We start from the raw sequence: 19,037 nt of genomic DNA on the forward strand, positions 1-19,037 counted from the left end.
TCTCCTGAAAGCTAACAACAGGGTGATACAGTGCTAGCACAATAGGTCTTCTCAACTGCTTGGCAGGGCTGCACTTAAAACTGTGACTGACCCGAACCTTGCTTCCTATGGGACCCTGTGGACTCTTGCACATTTCATTTCTGCTTCAGAAAAGCTCCTTTTCTGAGCAATGGACAGGCAAACATAACTTTTAATTTTTTTTCCAGTAAGTGAGTGGGAAGGTGACAGAACATGAGTGCTCAGTGCAGGCACCATAGCATTCTACAGGGTGAGGTTTATATGTGATATGAGGGGATGTTAAGGCACTGATCCAAGCACAGATGATGCAGCAGCCCTCCTGGCAGGCAGACAGGCTCTGGTCTGAGCCATTGTGATTGTCTCATCTCAAACCCAGCTCTGGTTTTGCCCCTAGTTAACAACTGACAGTGAAAACCCATAAAAGCTGGAGTACAACAACTTCAGCAAGGCAACCTTAATAAGTACAAACACATCAAAAGCACTTTCTCTGTGCTGGGAGGAATGACCAGAGAAAAAACTGAGACTGCTGCTTGGCTGAATCTACTGAAATCCACTGAAATCCAGACACCATCAGGATTCAGATTGCTGATGCTCAGTTTGAGCACTCTGTACAATCAGAGTTTCTGTGTGGATAAGCAGGTGCATACAAACCAGCTTCACCAGGCAGCTTGGGATTTCTGACTGTGGTGGTTTGTCAAATGTCGCTACAATTGAAATGCAGAAATTTTTGGGGAAAACCCACTGGCTGTCAGGGCCTTCAGCACACACTGTCTCCTGTCCAGAAGTTACACAAAGCAAAGGGGAAGTAATTTCTTTATGACAGTGCTCTTCCTGAAGGGTAGGAAAAAAAACAAGTACATGAATAGGAAAAGGCACCCAGTACAGACTGTCCAAAAGAGGGAAGGGCTAAAAAGTGGAAAAGTCCCCAGTCATAAAAAGCCAGACTCTAATTTGTGAAAAGACAGTACTCAGCACCTAGGGAAGTCTGAGGTAGAGAAGGACCAGATGACTCAGTCACTTAGCAGAAAACAGCCTGTGAGACCAGACAGAAAGAAAAAAGTCTGCATGGTAAAGAGAGATGCTGTGTGACCAGACTGCAAACATAGGAAAGGAGGAAAAAAATGAAATATATATGTACAGAACATTGACAAACGTGGAGAGTTCATGCTAATTTTTTCATAGTCTATGGGAAATAAATCCCACAGCCTGATGCAAGACCATTTTATTATTCAAAGTTTCTTTGAGGGGCTGGCTTCATTATCTATGGCCAACTTAGGTGCTCCTTCAAGTATTAGCTATTGGATAAAGACCTGAGGAATGAAGAACAGAAGTTTGCATGTAGGCAAGAAAAGAACTAGCATAGGAAAGAGACAAAACAACTGGTTTAAAGAAAATAAAAGCAAATCCAGTAGTTTAAAAGAGGAAAGGACCTGGCTTAAGCTCCTTGAAATTTATGTTTCCAACTTCAGCCTCCAGCTTCCTCTTAAAAAACAAATAAAATTCTGTGGATTTTTTGAAAGTGCCTGTTTGTCTTAGAAAGAGCCCTTGGAAGCTGAGCAATGACTTGCCCTGTCGTGTAACACTCACTAGCTTATAAATATGCAAAACTGATATAACACAGGCATGGTGCTCCATTCCATCTGAAAACTCAGCTGTACTCAAAGGTGATTCAACCTGCATTCATGGATTCTGTGGGAACAATCCACTTGTGGGATGCTTTCCATGTTGATGGTAACCTCAGAGAAGCTCAAAGTGAATTGCCATCGAGCAGAGGTGACTTCTCAGGAAGGTTTGCCAGTTTAGCTGTAATCATATAAGCAAAACAGAATCATTGACCCTTCAAGAATCAATACAGCTATGCTAGTGCAAAAATATTTACAATAGTTGTCTTTAAACCATGTCTGCAACACAGACTTGGGAAGGCATCAGTGGTGGGGGTGCCAGGCTGTGATGTGTGACAGGCATTGAGCACCCAGACCCCACAGATTTCCAAATGGCTGTGCCTTAACCCAGGCAGAGTGTTCCACTAAGCCACACAGGTGACGGAGGAGTTTTGTCCATGTAACCTGTACCCCATTTTTCCATGCCAGAAACATGATCATTGGAGAGAACTGACATCATTTGGGTGTAAACCAGGTTTTTTACCAGTATAGGTCTCATTTGGGCTAATAAAAATTTTTAAGATACAACATAGGAAAGGCAAGTCCTTTTATATTTCCCATGTGCAGGGCAATGACTTGTGTCTTCAGTTCCCTCCCTGCATCCCCTCAGGCCACCCAGAGTAAGTACCAAGCAGGGCATCCCTCAAAACACTTGCTGATGCTCTACTGGTACTTCTGCATTAAGCAGTGTCCACCAGGGTAGATGAAACAGCCACAACTCTGTGTCTAGATTACACAGCTGGTTTTATAAGAAATAATTTAGAACAAGACGCCTGAGAGAGTGGGCATTGTCCAATCTTGGAGATTTCCAAAAATCTTGCTGAATGAGACCCCAAGAAATCTGATCTACCTCCAGAATTAGACTTTCTCTGACCATGATGTTGGATTAGACACCTCCAGATGTCTAAGGGCATGGGTTGGACTCAATGATCCAACCTTGTGGTTCTGTGGTTCTGTGATTCTGTGGTTCTGTGAAGGGGACCCTTCCCTCCTAAATCCCAGTATGTGACTCATCTATCATTAGACACCAGAGACATCATATAAAAATACAACTTCAAGATACAAATCTGTAGGAAATGAAACTTCCTTGGCTTTGCTACTCATGGAACTATCTGAGCTTTTTAGTAATGGTTTGCCTTTATTAAGAGGAAGTTGTATTAAAGCAGCAGTGTGGAAAATAAAGAATGGAAATACGTGCTAGCTTTCCCTTCACTAGGCACAAAAAGTAAATGCAACATTATTCATAGTGAAAATCTGCTGCTTAAGAGATTAAAGTAATTTTGCTGTGCAGCTTCAAGTCCTGGAAACAAGTAAGCCTATGGGAATGTAGGAGTGTGTGTCTTCATTTCCAGGGCAGGAAAGGAAACAGCATAACAGAAAGGCAGCAGACATCACCAGTGCCCTATGCCCAGGTTTTGCTCTGCCTCATCAGATGTGCCCATTATCTGAGTTTCAGCTATGAAATCAGTGCCCTGAGCTCTGGGTGATCTGAAATGGGAGGCTTTGGATGAGCTCTATGATGCTGCTTTAGCCCCAGGAAACAGTAAATAACACAGTAATAAACCTCCCCCAGGCAGGTAGCTCTGGGGGCAGCTCCACAGCCCTCTCTTGGCACACACAGGGGAACATAACTGCACTCACACCTCATGGGCTCTCAGAGTACCCAAAGCCTCAGGGATAGAGCCCTGAGCAGCCCAGTCTCAGCACTGCCCTGCTTTGAGGGAGTCTGGACCACAGACCTCCTAAGCTCCCTTCCAACCCAATTCACCTTATGATCATGCTAATATTTACTCAGGAGCTTTAACAATCAACTGATGCCAATTTGGTTGTCTTGCAAATCTCTATTCACCAGCCCCAGAGGAAAAGATAAAATAAAAACTTCAACCAAATGTGCTTTTGAGGTGGTGGTGGAGTTTGTTTTTTTTTTAACCAGAAAAAATATAAACTGGGGTTGGCAGCTATTTTTTTTTACAAGTCTCTATCTAATTGCATTAGTTTAAAAAATTACACTCTAGACTCTACTCTGGAGCCATTTCACTTCGAGTTTTTGGTTTTTTGTGGATTTAAAAAAAAAAACAAAAACAATATCTTTAGACTGGATTTTTAACAGCCTTTAATTATTTTTAATTGTGAATTATTCTAAATTGCTTTGTTTCATTTCTTTGTTCCTAACAAGAGGTTTTAGCTCTCTCACACAGTTTGTTTATATAGAGACAAGGACTCCAGTCTCGATTTTTCAAGGTGTGTGTTGAGGCTGCTCATTAGCTCAGGAAAAGTATATTTTAACATAGTTTTGTCAGTGTAAAACAAAGGTTGATTGCAGACTTTGAAAGAGCAGCCCAGCCAAGCAGTGGCTCCTCCTGTGCCCTGAGAGGCTTTTGCTCTCCTCTGTCTCCTGACCTTTTCCAGCTCACCATGGCTCCTGCTCTCCACCTTGGCTGCTGCACCAGAGCAGTGCTCCTGCAGCTCTGTGTGCTCCCACTTTTCTGACAAAGATTCCCCTGCTAAGTTATCTGGAGTATCTGCTATGGCTCTGGATTTGCTGTCCCAGGAAAGGTCTTGGTGGGGTAAAGAAGGTTGTTGCTCTTGCACACCACACCCCAGGTCCTGCACTAACAGCAGGACCTGATATTCCTCTGAAGGGACCAAACCCTGGCCAAATCCCAGGGCTAAGAAGGGATGATGAGACCCTCGTGAACAAGCAGCCCACCAGGACATTGTATGCCCCTACAACACTCCCACAGCTCCCCAGAGGATGTAGAGTTAGGGAAAGGTCTCTAAAACAGGAAGACCAAAGAAAGTGACTGGAATTTGTTCAAAGGAAGTCTCTCCTGTCAATTCCTAAGCACTGAGATGTTTACATTAGGTGAGGGACTGACCATAGCTATGCAGCTTGGAAGGGACAACTCCTAGGCAAGACATCTGACTCCTTAAAATTTTGCTGAAATAGCCACACGTTGAAACCCAGTCAGCTGGTGTGCCTTCCCACCTAGAAAATAAACGTGAGCAATCTTATATAATTATAATAATTAGCATTTGTAGTATGATGATGCTTTGATGCAGCCCATTTTATGTGGCTTTTTATCATTGTTCTTTAATTAAAAAGATCTCCAGCTACTGAGATCAGCATGAGTGTGTCACACTTAAATGAGTGAGAAAACAACTTTACCCCAGATCCTAAAAATAATGGTTATTCAGAATTTGGATACTCCTGGATCTGGCAGTGCTTGTAGCTGGTGTTTGGTTTGCACTTGTGCCTTTAGGTACCAGCCTATAAGAGGCTAAGAAAAAGAAGCAGAGCCAGTAAGTTTCCTAAAGCCACAGCTGGAGCTGGAATCTGCCATGCTGGGTCTCAGTGCTCTGCCAGATCCAACAAACTCTGCACCTTTCCTACAGTAAAAGTTGCAGATGTGAAAAACAGGCCATGAAACAAGCCAGAATTCCTTTTGTTTCCCCTTAACCTTTTTAACAAAGAGAATCCATGAAAGGAATGTGGTGCATTCCAAAATGTATGGATTTTACAGCTTGTGAAATACAGTCATGGAACTGCAGCATACAACAAGTGTTTGAAAGTCCTTAACATTCATTCCATCTTTGTTCTTATTTAATTAGTAAACATCTTCAAAGGGAACTGCCTGACTGCTCAGGCAAAGGGCACAAGCAGTCCAACACTGCAACAGGCAAATAAATGTTTTAAGGAAGGTATTTGGAACATACAAGAGCCTGGGTTTTTTCATGCAAAAAGGAGAAACAAAACCTTTCTGTGATTCACAATCCTAGTTAAAGACAAGGCAAAGCTGCTCCTGCTCTGAACACTGGTGTGGCACTAGGACATTCCTTTACAAAGGACTGTCTACATGCAGATTTGTGCCACAGTGCACTTGTATGTATCAGTACTGTTTTCCATGTAAACAGTTGGGGTTTTTTCTGTCACTGGTTATCATAACAATCTCAGAAATATTGACCTGTTGAAAAATACAGCCCCTTGACTCACAGTGAGCTGTTTTCAAGGTCCTGCAGAGCATTTCTGTGCTCATCTCAGCATTAAGCTGGCTGCAGACAGGACTGGAGAAAGTCCTGCTTGTGTAACCAGAGACCTCCTGAAACCAAAGGGTCTCTAATAGACACAAATAACTCTTACAGGCAGACAGGATCATGTTTGATCTTTAAAGGTGAATAACAGTCTGCTGTCCTTCACCGTGTCTAGGTGTCTCTGAGCAGTCTGCTCTGCAGCCTGGGTGACAGTCCCTGCTGCTCTGGGGACAGTGGCAGTCAGGCACACAGCACCCCTGCAGCCCCTGCCCCTGCCCTGCTCTGCTGTGGGGCTGGGAGGGACAAGGCTGGGATGGAGGTAGGGCTTGAACAGGAGGGGAAGAAAGGCATTGTCCATTCCCCTCACTGTTCTGACAGAGGAAATGGGTGACAATTTCTTGAACAATGCCAGAAATCAGCAGAGGTCTTTCCATCACTAAAAGAGATCAAAGGCACTGCCAAAGAATCATGGGCAAAATGAGTTAAAAGCCCCTCCACCACATGCTACTTTTAAGAAAATACATGATGAAAAATCATGGAGACAAAAAAGGAGAGCTGTTACTATGTCATCAGACTGTCATGTAAATTCAGTTCTGGATGACCACAAATTTTCCCTAGGCTTTTAAAACCTTTCAGTGCAATCTGGATTCACTCTGCAATTCATATTCCATAATCCTTCCTCTTTGCCATCTGTCAATCACCTGCAGTTTGAATGTGAGTTCTTTTAGGCAAAAACATTTTTATGGCATAGAAAAGTTCAGACTGGCAACACAGAGTTACTTCTCCATGCTGGAACATCTGTAGACCCTTGAAATATAATTTTTAAAATCAGCAAATTTGTAAATCCTGTAAAAAGAATATTTAAGCACCCACAAGGCATTTTAGGACTCTTAGATACTGATGACTCAAAAATTAATCATTGCTGATTAAGAGAATTTTATGAGACAAAAAAAATGGAGTAATAAATATCCAAAGATTCTTTTCTTAAAAATTATTATCATGCAGACTTATTTTGTAGTCATAAATCATAAAACTTAGAGCATATACATAAAGCCCATAACCATACAGAATTTGAGAGTAGGGCTTATGTCTGTAATTAAATAACATGAGCAAATCTAGTCAGGAGATTCTCTTGAAATGAAAAGGCACAAATAATTGTAGGGGATTTTTCAATACCTTCTCTCCTGAGAAGCAAAAATAGAAATTTCAAATATTAAAAATGGTGGGGGGGGGGGAGGGGGAAGTGGATTTGGGGTTTGGTTTTCTTGTTTTTTGGTTGGGTTTTTTTTTTTTTTTCTTTTTGGTAGCCTTTGTTCTTTTAATGGAATTTCCCATGATTAAAGGAAAAACAGAACTGTTGCAAAAGTTTCCATAGGAAGTATTATCATTTCCCAAACAGCTCTCATCTTCTTTCTCTTGATTCATACTTCAGATTGAAGCTGTATAAACTGTAAGTCCCAAAATGGTACTTAAGCACTGTGAAAAAAAGGGAATAATAAAATAATGCTTGGTGGACTATATATAACACTACATGACTTATGGGCTAATACCTGTGCTGTTTTTATTTCTCTGCTACTGTTAAGCAGATGACCTGAGGACAGCAGGGAATTCACTAAAATAATCCTTTCCTCTCCAAGAGTGAAAACTCCCTTCTCAAACATACCAACCAGAAACAAAATGAACTTTTGCAGCTTTCTCTTTGCCATAAAAGGACTCCTCTCTCAGCAGCCACCAGAGTCCATTAGCTGGGAAAGCAGGCAGGTGTAAAAGAAGTTCATGTTTAACCTCAGTGGGTTTGAAAGCCAGCACTGAAGTTTATCAGCTCACAAACCCGTGAAGGGAGGAAAGGCAGAGAATGGGATTTAGTCAAAGACTTACTCAGAGCTAACACAGGCCACTGGCGCTAATAAACAAACATTGCCAGACATCAAAAGGAAGTAAGTCAATCTGGGAAGGTTTAGTCCAAACAATGGAAGGGCAAGCTAAGCCTGTTGCAGGGTGGGCAGTGGAGCGGGTGGCTCAGAGATGTTAACCCTTGCTTGGGCCACAGAAGCATCACAAAGAGAGGATTGAACCCCAAATTTGTTCTACAGATTTTTACCCCCAAAGTCAGAAAAAAACTGCCTTCTGAATCTCAAATTTCTTTGGTTCTCCACAGTAAATTAATCATGTCATGTAAGCTTGGGAGTCAGCCCAGTGAAAGATTAATGAACAAAACCTGATTTCAGGAGTTGAAATCTGTCAATTTTCACACAGTGCCCAGGCAATCAGTGGGTGATGGCCTTACAGCAGAGGCCATGGCTGCTAGGCACACCAGAGCATGGAGTTCTCTGTGTTTGGGAGACAATTTCCACTGCAACCAAGCAGTGGGACTGCAGCACATGGAGCCTAGTGATGGGGAAGCTGTGAAGATGCAGCAGCACTGCCTTTTGTAAGAATGTCCCTGAAGTCTCCAACTGCTTTTTGAGGAGCACAGTTCCCACATCTTCCTTGTTTAAAGAGCATCTCTTCACCTTAGGTCTCTGCCCTAGGTAGGTTTGATTGACTGCAACCAAATTGTGTACTTAATGCTTTCCTTGAGTTTTATTTCCAGGTTGGGGAAAAGGCAACATACTTAAGAGACATAATTCAGCAGAGGGGCAGAAGTCTCATTCATGCATCCAAGGCTTCCTGATCTGTATAACTACCTTTCTCTTTTTTCTTCTTCTAGTTTGAAGTATCAGTTCTGCTCTGCCCATAACACAGTGTCTTGTGAGCACAACTCCAACAGTGACTCCGTGGAGGATATGTAAACCCCTGCTCTGAAAAAGACTCTTCCAGAAGGGAAAGGCTTTGAGGATGCTGCCAGAAGGTGGAAGAAAGGAAATGTCTTGGAGTGACAGGGCTGTGTTGAGTGAACTCAGAAGTGTGGGTGTCCCTCCATGCTCAGCAGGGCCACCTGAACCAGCAGAGCTCAGATGGACTGCACCAGGCTCAGCCAAGGGTCTCCTTCCAAGCCCAAGGAGCAGGAGCTGCACCTTGCACGGGGTGCCCTAAGACTGACATTCCTTCTGCAGAGCCAAACCTCGTCCTAAGCACTTGGGAAAGCTGAGCCATGCTTCCTCTCACTGAAGCACAATCTCATTTTTTGGAGGCTGAGGTGGAACCAGAGGCACTAGAGTGAGTAGAGCATTGTTTGCAGAGAGCCCACCCCTCTGTGCTCATCCAGGGCAGATCTCCCATGGACTCCTGCCATGCATCTCCCAAAGGTTTTTGTGGCACCCTGTTCCTGAAAGAAAGAACCACATGGTGACAACTGTAAGGAATGGAAAGTTGCCCCTCAGCTCTGTACTTCAAGTGGGAAGATAAAGAGATGAACAGGAGGCATTACACAGCTTCTTTCCCTTTTGCCCAGGAAGGGCAAAGAAAAGGGAAAATCCACAGGTCCCTCCTAGCAGCTGATGCCTTTGATGCACGTTTGCCCTCCTGAAGGGTGTTCCTCTGTTGGGAGCACAGCCATTGCCTCCAACAGGCTGCCTGCAACTTATCCCCCAGGAAGGGGCAAGTGTGTGGAAGGGAGACCAGAGAAGAGAGACTGAAGGATGCAGAGAGCACAGAGGCCCCAGGCAGGATAGAGAGGTGTGATCAGGGAGGTTTTGCTGATCACCATGGTACTGTGTCTGCAGGGCTTAGGGCTCCTCTCATGTTGCCCCCTCTGCCATTTCACAGCAAGGACAGCCAAACCAGAAGTGTCTTGCTTCAAAGGCAGGTGATACATTCAAAAAGAACATCAAAAAAGGGCCCCCACAGAAACCACAATCAACATAGAGGCTTAAATAACATCATGCATAATACATTGCAAACTTCCACCTCCGAGAAGGAGAGATGGCTGAAAAGGAATGTAAACTGAGCCAAAAAGACAGCAAGGCTTTTTCCAAAAAGCAAAGGCTAGCAAATCTGCAGAGGCTTGCAATCTGCTGTAGCACAGGTTGTTTGAAGGCTGGGCTGAAAAATAGTAAGCCAAAAAGGTGCCAGAGCCTGAGGATTATTAACTTTTTTTTATCTTCGCTTTTTTCTTTCTGTTATTTCTGCTTAGTCAAGGCTCACTTTGGCACCTCACAAACCCCCATCTGTCACTGGGAGCACAGGCACAGACCACCCAACACAAAGGAACCAACAAGTGCTGAGCCACAGCTCCAGGTGGTTCCAGCCTCCCTCCTTCCCACCCTGCCCTCCTCCCAGCTCCCTTCCCACCAGATGCCTTGTCAGGCACCGTGTCACCTCTGATCTCTCAGTCTCAGTGTGCCTCCCTTTGTCAGTGGGTAACGCAATGACAGCATGATGTGCAAGGGTCCATGTTTCTTTTATTAGCATCGTGTACCTGCTGTCACTTTGGATAAGGACTATCTATTTCAAGTGGTTTCCTGCAAAGTCAACAGGGCTGAGTTTCTTTGAGAGGTCATAAGAACTATCTGGAACTCCCAGGTGTGTCTATTCAGACCTGCATTCTCTATCACAGCACAGCCAGCTTTGCTACTTCAAGATCCCATCAGGTACATAAGCCCTAAAGCAGCCACCAGAAGCCCAAAGAACATAAGCACACATTTAACTTTGAGCTAAAGAATTCCTTTAGACATCAGTTTTATTACCCCTGTGCTTAAAACTAGGCACGTGTCTTTTGTGGATCCTAACAGCATCAATAATTTACATTGTGGAAGCAGCTAGAGGCCCCATTTATGTTGAGATTGTTGTACAAACAAAATAATTGACAGTCTCTGCCCTAAAAATCTTTCAGACTGAAAAGTGAATCTGCAATTCCCTTTGTAGCTTGCTCTTCCCAGATTTATTTTTCTCTCATATTTAATCCAACTTAAATACTTCCGTGCAGCAACGTCAGCATGTTATTTTTAAATTCAGCTTTTACTGACTAATGAGAAGAAGTGACCCTCATCTTTATTGTTGGAAAGAGCAGAGGCAGCTGAGCTCAAATGCTGAAAGATTTAGTGTAGAGCACCCAGTAATGTGGAGGCACAAACTGAGATATAAACCTGAATTAAGATGCTTTTGCAATACTTTTGTGAGCTTTCAGCACTACCACAGGCTTCTTGTCAGATCAGCTGTTTTGCCAGTCAAGACAATAAAAATGCACCCTTCAGATTAATTCTTCCTCAAGAATTTGGGCTTAAACCACACAGGATGCTTTGCTGACTGTATTTGGCTATGTAGGAATTGGTATCAGCCTTCTTGCAATGTGGAACAGATGCAAAAGCAACAACCAGAGCAAAGCAGCTGCATCTTTATTTTCACAGAGAGATGGTCTCATGCTGCTCCATTTGCTGTTTCTTTGCAGTTCTAATCCCACTATAGAGCAGGGTCCTGGAGACAGAGCATCTCTGATGATCAGGTGTCTTGCTGCCCAGTCTGAGTGTTTATGTGTGTAATTGTCATGAGGTGCCCTTGTTCTCTTCCCGTCAGGGAACCACCCTCCTCTGCAAGAATACTGATTCTCATTTTCCACAGCTGCTGTGGTCTCAGCTCTGGACTGTCACTTGTCCAATTCTATAACATGAAGCCCTAAACTGCATCCTGTGGCCCAGTCACTGCTGAAGAAAGTGGAAAATTTAATGTCTGGGTAGTTTTTATTTAGTATTTGAAGTAGACCCCACACTATCTGCAGTAGAGTAGAGTAGATTCCTTTAGCACAATGTTGCCCCACTGACTCATAGTCAATTTATAATCCTCTAAAATCCCCCAATCCTATTTCATGATAGGAAAATACTGGTTAGAAAACACCAAGTTTCCTCTTTTTCAGGAGACTGACAGAACTATTTAAGGGTTTTTACAGCAGCCGTTGTTTTCATCACATCCTTAGTGTGCACAAAGTTGACCACATTCAATATTCTTCTTAATTAAATCTCTGTAGCTGTAATATAATAAGACCTGAAAGCAAGCCAAGATAAAACAATAAATAAACATTTTTATTAGATTTCAAGTTTTCTGTGGAAAAGGACTGGAGTACCCACACCTTTGTTACCAGTTCCCAATCAGTGCCATGTGCAAAATCCAGTGCTCTTCCAGGCAGACACAGGTGCCATTTCCAAAAGGTAACACCCAACTCAGCACAAGGAGATGAAAAGAAGCCCTTGTTGTTGCTGTTGTTACTGTATGTAAGCATTTCAGTAGCATCCAGAGGCTTCAGCAAGGCCTTCAAGAGCAAGACACAGCTCACCTGTAACACCTCTGCTGAATCTCAAAGGGTCAGGTTTAGCCTCCAAAGGTCTCTGTTGAAGAGCAGCATTAAAATCAGCACTAGTCCCAGCCCAGGAGAAAGCTGAGATTGCCTCTGACACAGCCAAGATTAATTTTATAAAGTACCAAATTAAAGGCATGAAACCCTTTCTTTAGGGAAGGAGGGGAACACCAAGCCACATTCCCTTATCACACTCCCTTCTCCCCCTCAAACCTGCCATCCACCCCATGCAGTTGAATTTTTTTTTCAGCCCAAGCAGAAGCTGAGTTTGCAGCTTTCTCAGCTTGCCCTCTTCCAGTGAAGACTCCCAAGTTCTCTTGGAAAGAACCACCCTGTGCACATGGCTCACCTGGACCAAGAGGTACAGATGGAGAACAGCTGGAGTTCTAGGGATCCCCATTTCCAGCTCAGGTGCTCCCTCAGTAGCTGATCCCATCCACCTGGAGTGACTGTGGTGGCTGTCCCCTTCTCCAGGAGCTCTCCCATGCTGTCCTCAGTGATGCTTTGCCCCAAAGTTGGGGCACTGTGACCCCTGCACAAACCCTGACACAGAGAAGGCACCATGGAGATGCTCCTGGGTGACACTCTCTGTGCTTTTCCTGTTTCTCCACAAAGTCACCATTAAGGACTCTTCATCCTTGTGCTTTTCCATCCCTTTGGGACTTCTGACAATCAGTGGCTCTTTTAATTTAGATCTCTCACCAGTAGGCCAGAAATAAGCAATAATTATATTTCCATAAAAGACTCCTCCTCAGTGATAAGAGTAATAATAATAATAACAATAATAATACCAAAACAAAATCAAAGCAAGCAAAAAACAAAATTCCAAACCAAAAATCCACATGTGTTGCTGAATCTGGGGTAAGGGTTTGAAGCTCATTTCCTCAGTTCTTACAGATATTTAACAGTACTGATTTAGATTTTTGGTCCATCTCACTCTGTTGGCATATATTAAAAGGTGAGATCTGACTATGTTTCTAGGTCTTTAATTATAACAAGGATGTTTCAAGTAGGAGTGTAAGAAGTTGATTCTGTGGAATTTGTCTGTGGGGCAGAGGAAACAAGCTGCACAAAAAAAGATTTCTTTCTCTTTTATATTTTCTACTGGATGGAATTTAAAAAAAAAATATTAGAAACCATACTACAGTCAGGAGAGAATCCTTCCTTTGTTATCTCTTTCTTTGGGGTGAGCAACCCTCTGACAGATCTGTTTCAAGCAGAACACTGAGGTGCTACACCTCAATGTATTTGAGGTGCTACATTGGAATTATTTGATTTTTACCTTCCTGAGATAAGCCTTCTAAGAAGTCAAATGTGTGCCACTGATTTCCTAAAGAGTAATGCAAGTGGTGGAGAAGATCCAAAGCCAGCCAACAGCATTAGGAGACTTCCCTCAAACTGACTGAGGTCTGGATCAGACCCAAAACCAGCTGGTATGAAGAAAAAGAAAAGAAGAGCAGAGTTTGAATATTCTCCAAGTGTCAGAGATACAAGCAAGGCTGTGTGGAATAAGGACAGGCTGACTGATAGAGATAGTGCAGGGGTTTCCTTATAAGCTTTTCTTTGTTCCTATGGTCTAGGACAAGCCAGTTTCTGACAGATTAGCCAAGGACACATTTTCCTTTCAGGAGAAGCTGTGGTGAGCATCAGCAAAGGCTGAATATGCCACAGTGCCACAGAACAACTCTGCTGCTTGAGGCAACAGCCTTCAGCAAGGAGCCAGGTGCTGTGAGCAGGGACAGGGACAGCAGCACTGCCAGACACGCAGCTGTATTTGCAGCAACAGGCACCTGCAGTACCACACCAGGGGTACAATGCAATTCCTCTCACCCAAATGCTGATCAAAGAGCACTGAGATATTCCAGGCCAAGGTAATGATAATCCAGCAATGTGTTACCACTGCAGCTACAGAAGCACTAACCCCAAAACAATCCAAAGGTGACAAGTAGCAATAGGACATTGGGAAATGACCCAAAGTTGCACTAAAGGAGGGTTGGGTTGGATATTAGGAAAATTTTCTTTACTGAAAGAGTGGTCAGGCACTGGAAGGCTCCCCAGGAAAGTGGGGGAGTTACCATCCCTGGGTAGACATGGAACATCATGATTTGGGCATGGTGGTATTCTGTCAAAGGCTGGACCTGATGATCTTGTGGGTCTTCTCCAACCTCAATAATGCTTAATTCTATGGTTACTGCTGGTGCTCTACAGGCCAACAGGTACAGACCCCTAAAAATCCCACAGCTCTTTTAGAAGCACGAATACAAAGTTATGATAAAATTCAGAGGTTTTTAAGATTTTGTGCTGCCTGTATACATCTTTGCCATTGATATCACCTACAAAAACCCAAGACATTCCTCATCCTTGGTGGTGGCTGCATATGTGCAGAAAGAAAGCATGAACCAATTACTGTTTACAAAATGTTTTTGATTCCTAAAAGACTGTAACTCCCTCTATAAACATACCACATGACTAAAGTTCTTGGTTGGATTCAGATGATTGCTGAATTTTCAGGCCAAAAAAGCCATTTTGATTCAACTAAGTCAAAACTGAGCACAAGAGAGGCCAGAGAATTTCCTGCAGCAGATCTCATAATCAGATTAAAACCTGTGGTTGCATCTTAAAATCATAGAATTCTTTAGGGTGGAAAAGACCTGTAAGATCATTGTGTCCAATCATTACCTCAGCACTTCCAAGTCCACCACTAAACCATGTCCCTGAAGCTCAACATCTACATGTCTTTTAAATCTCTCTAGGGATTGTGACAATTCCCTGGGCAGCCTGTTCTAATGTTTGAACACCCTTCCAGTGAAAATAATTAATAAAATATTCCTAATATTCAGTTTAAACCTCCTCTGGCACAATATGAGGCCATGTTCTCTTGTCCTATTACTTGTTCCTTAGGAGAAGAGACTGACCCCCACCTGGCCACAACTTTCTTTCACAGAGTTGTAGAGAGTGATGAGGTCTCTCCTGACCCTCCTTTCCTCCAGGTTTAACACCCCCAGCTCCCTCAGCCACTTCTCATCAGACTTGTGCTCCAGACCCTTCCCCAGCTCCACTGCCCTTCTCTGGACAGCCCCCAGCCCCTCAATGTCTTTCCTGTAGTGAGAGGCCACAAAGTGGGCACAGGACTCAAGGTGCAGCCTCACCAGTCCCAGCACATGGGGACACTCCCTGCCCTGGCCCTGCTGGCCACTGTTGCTGACACAGGCCAGGTGCCATTGCCCTTCCTGCCACCTGGGCACACTCTGGCTCATGTTCACTCTGCTGATCAGAGATCCTTTTCCCTTGGGCAGTTTTCCAGCCACTCTGCCCCTGCCCTGCAGGGGGTTGTTGTGACCCGGTGCAGGACCTGGCACTTGTCCTTGTTGAACCTCACACAACTGGCCTCAGCCCATTGATCCAGCCTGTTCACATCCCTCTGCAGAGCCCTCCTACCCTTTGGCAGATCAACTTTGGCAGACCCAGCTTAATGATGTCCACAAACTTACTGGTGCCCTCAATCCCCTCATCAATATCACTGATAAAGACATTAAGCAGAACTGGCCCCAGTACTGAGCCCTGGGTGCACCACAGGAGACTGGCTGCCAGCTGAATTTAACTGAATTTGCTTGTGGCAACAGAGAGCAAACAAAAAAAGGAGTGTTTCTTTTTTTTCCCAGAGAAAGAAGAGCTGATAGCTGAAAGAGTTTTAGCACAAATCTCTCAGTGATTTCAATAATGAAAAACATTTGAAGAGCCCTACACTAAGTTTTCATTTAGGCAACATAGATGTGTTCTGCCTGTCATATCTGTTACTGTTTGGGGTAGAAGGTTTTTATCCTTCTTCTTCTTCCTCATCCCTGGCCCAAGAACCACAAAATGGCTTTTCTTGGAATGATTCAATTGCAGGTAAATAGAAATTAAAGATTAGCTATCTCTGTACTGAAGCCCTGTTCAAAACCCACATCAAAACTTGTCTGTCCCACATTTACAACATGCATATTTGCCTCATGTTACAAAAACTGACATTTGCAAGTGGCTGTGTGCTTTGTGCTTCACTGAAAAAACAAGCTTTAGCTGTGGTTTGTGAAAGGTGGGCTTCTCTCACCAGAGGCACATACTTTCCCAGGAAAGGAAGCAGTGGTCTCATTAAGATCCAGTTGAGGATGAATTGCCCTGCTAAGAGGAATGTTTTGCAAGTTATGTATCTAAATAATGAATAAAAACACAGAACACTCAAAATAATAAGACCTGCAATTCATACACAAGTTTACCTGGAAGGCTGAAGCATGGTAGGTAGGAAAAAATGAAAAGCATTTCAAAGTGCCAGGCAAAACTCTGAATGTATCTTCCCACAGTGACATCTGCCCACCTCTTACCACAATGGAAAGTGTGTCTCAATCATATCAACATTTTCCCCATGTCCTCTATGCCTACATATCAAACTCTACAGGAAAAAAAAGTAATGTAAATAAACATACTGGGAATGAAAATCAAAACTCTTAAAATCAATGGCAGTTTTGCCACTGGCTTCAGCAGAGCCAGATTTCACATACACATAACAAAGCAGGTTACCAATGTCCATGTCAGACCACTCCCTGAATCTATGAATGGAAGCTCCTCTTGGCAAAGGGACTTGACTTTCACCTTTCTAAAGTCCTAATTCAACATAGTACTTAAGGCTCTTGAAAGAGAGATTATTCAGTGTTGCACTAAGTAAGCACTTATCCAACTACAACCTGAGTTTGTATCTTCAGGGGAAACACACAAGTGAAAAGGAAGGGAGATATCCTTGCTGGGAGGATGGTAAGACTGAGTTCCCCCTAAGCCTGGCTCTCCAATGCATTGTTTTCTGCCAGTGGTGGCACACTCAGAGCTCAGCAGCAGTCCATGCTTTGGGAATCTCAAAGACCAGGAATATCCTCTGAAACCCAAGGCTTGCAAGGCACCACCAGAGGCCAGGTGAGGTCCAGAGTGGCATCATCCAGTCTTGACCATTCTTCCCAGGCTGAAGCAGCCATCAGTTATTTAGTCTCTGAGGATACCTGAATTAAGTCTCCACAACAGCCTTAAAACCTGTTCTCTCCATAATCCCCACCCACCAGAAGGCAAAAAAAAAGTCCATAAAAGCACACTTCTGGCTGAAAGCACCTTCCTGCATATGATAGCACATATTCTACCTTTTGAGGTCAGGGGGTATAGAAAGGGTTAACCAACATTCAACAAACAGGCAAACTGTTCATTTCTAGTTTTAGAAAGTCCCAGACAATTCTCTGGATAGAGCTCATTTCTAAGGAAAATGGGCCAGAAAGTCCTCTAAAGACAAGTCACACTGACAATATCAGAGCAGAACAATGGAGTTGTTGTCCTATCAGGGCTAAGCCAAAAATAGTTGTTTTCATAAGCCTTTTACCTGATTCTCATTTCTCATTTGTAGTGAGGTCCAGTGGGGATGGGAGAACCAGTTTAACACTAAACTCTTTCAAGGTGTGTAGCAAAAGTATATTACTGAAAAGTATGTAGCAAATGAGGTTGGAGACAAATTGCTCCAATGCTGGCAGAAGAGGTGACTGTGACCTTAGAAGGCAATAGGCAGGTCATGGTATCATTCTGGGTTTCTACTATCCAATAAAATCTTTCTTGTGCATTCTAAGTATTCCTCTTTCCATGTCAATACCCCAAGATGTTTATGAGTGTATGTGAAAGGTAGCCTACCCTGGTTATTATTACTGACCCCAGCAGTCACATTGCTCTTGAAATAAAAGTCCATAATGACTGCAAAATCATTCTCAGTCATCTTTTTACTTTCAGCATTTAATGCTTAAACAGACTTTACATAAAGAGCACAATCCACATCCCCAGGCTTGGAGGGAATAAGAGTATGCTACAACTAAGGTACATAGACAAAACTTTGTTATATCCTTGCAGCCTAGGTATCTTTTTACCACCCTCACCTCCAAACTCATCTGTGCTGAGTTAAGTTGTGTGCCCAAACAAGAGAAAACTGTGTCATGTCATGGCAGGACTGTTTGGCCTAAATTCAAAGTGGGCCATGGTTTTAGATGCCTGAATTAAGACATGATAAAAGGAATAAATTTTCAAAAGTATTAAATATCTGCCCATAAAGAGAGACATAAATAGAGAAAGAAATATTAAAAAAAAAACCCCAACAATTCTTTTTCAGTTAGAACACTAGGAAAAAAACAAATCACTAAAGCCTATATAAAGTCTCTGACATGAAAAACCCTTCAGTAAGCCACACAAAACTCAAAGATGTCAGATACATAGTACAGTAACTGGCTGGCATAAAGAAATCAAACAAAGTCTTCAAAACTGCAGTGGAGAAGATGGCAGAGCTCAAAAGTTGAATATTTCAAGTGGTTACACAGATCCCTCCCTGGAAGCTGGCAGCTAACCCTGTACACATTTTTTAAAAACCATTATGGAAGTTGTCACGTTCTGTGACATGTTGATCAAGGTTCCCCACCAAGCAAGGGGCTTTAGTTAACCTCAGAGCTGCTTTAGAGCTGTGCACACATCCCAGCACAAACACGCAAACACAAGTCAACAGACGCGCAGTGTCACGGAGCCAGCGATATTCCTTCAAAGCACCAGGCTGGCAGAGGGGCCAGCAGCTTTTGGCAGGGCTCAGACCTCCCAGCCTGAGAGGAGAGGCTCTCAGGTTGTTCAGTGAAGATTTTGTCAACTGATTTCAGACCTTGGGAACATGACAAGAGCTTTGTAAGTCCCCTGTAAGGATCCCTTCACCGGCCTTGGTGAGCACAGTGAAGGGATGGGGGTGAGAGGATGCAAGGCAAGGAGAGGGAGCTTACCCCAGCCCCTCAATCCATCACAGAATGTTCATTTTCAGCAATCATTTATTCACATGGCTCTTCACCTTACCCTGCTACAAACAAATTGCAAATGCTCAGGCAGCTCCACTAACCAGAGCAGTTCAGCTGCAGCACCTTCCTCAGCCAAGTTTCGTGTCCCTTCAGGTCTAGCTTTATTAGAAAGAGATAGGAAAGAGTGAGTGAACACAGGAATAGGTTCAAAGAACATTCAGGACAGAGAAAGGACCATCCTATACACTAAGCTGTCTGAGACACCAAAAT

General features: G+C 43.4%; 1 long non-coding RNA gene across 1 annotated transcript; it reads right to left on the bottom strand.

Annotated features, from left to right (window-relative positions):
• Nucleotides 1-10,743: 10,743 nt before the first annotated feature.
• LOC306800454 lies at nt 10,744-12,120 on the bottom strand. Its single transcript, XR_013773837.1, has 2 exons — nt 11,920-12,120; nt 10,744-11,630 (listed from the first exon to the last, which is right to left on the bottom strand). It is a non-coding gene; the product is annotated as an uncharacterized lncRNA (long non-coding RNA).
• Nucleotides 12,121-19,037: the final 6,917 nt, after the last annotated feature.

This window comes from Erithacus rubecula, assembly GCF_903797595.1.
Source record: "Erithacus rubecula genome assembly, chromosome: 3".
Taxonomy (NCBI): Eukaryota; Metazoa; Chordata; class Aves; order Passeriformes; family Muscicapidae; genus Erithacus; species Erithacus rubecula.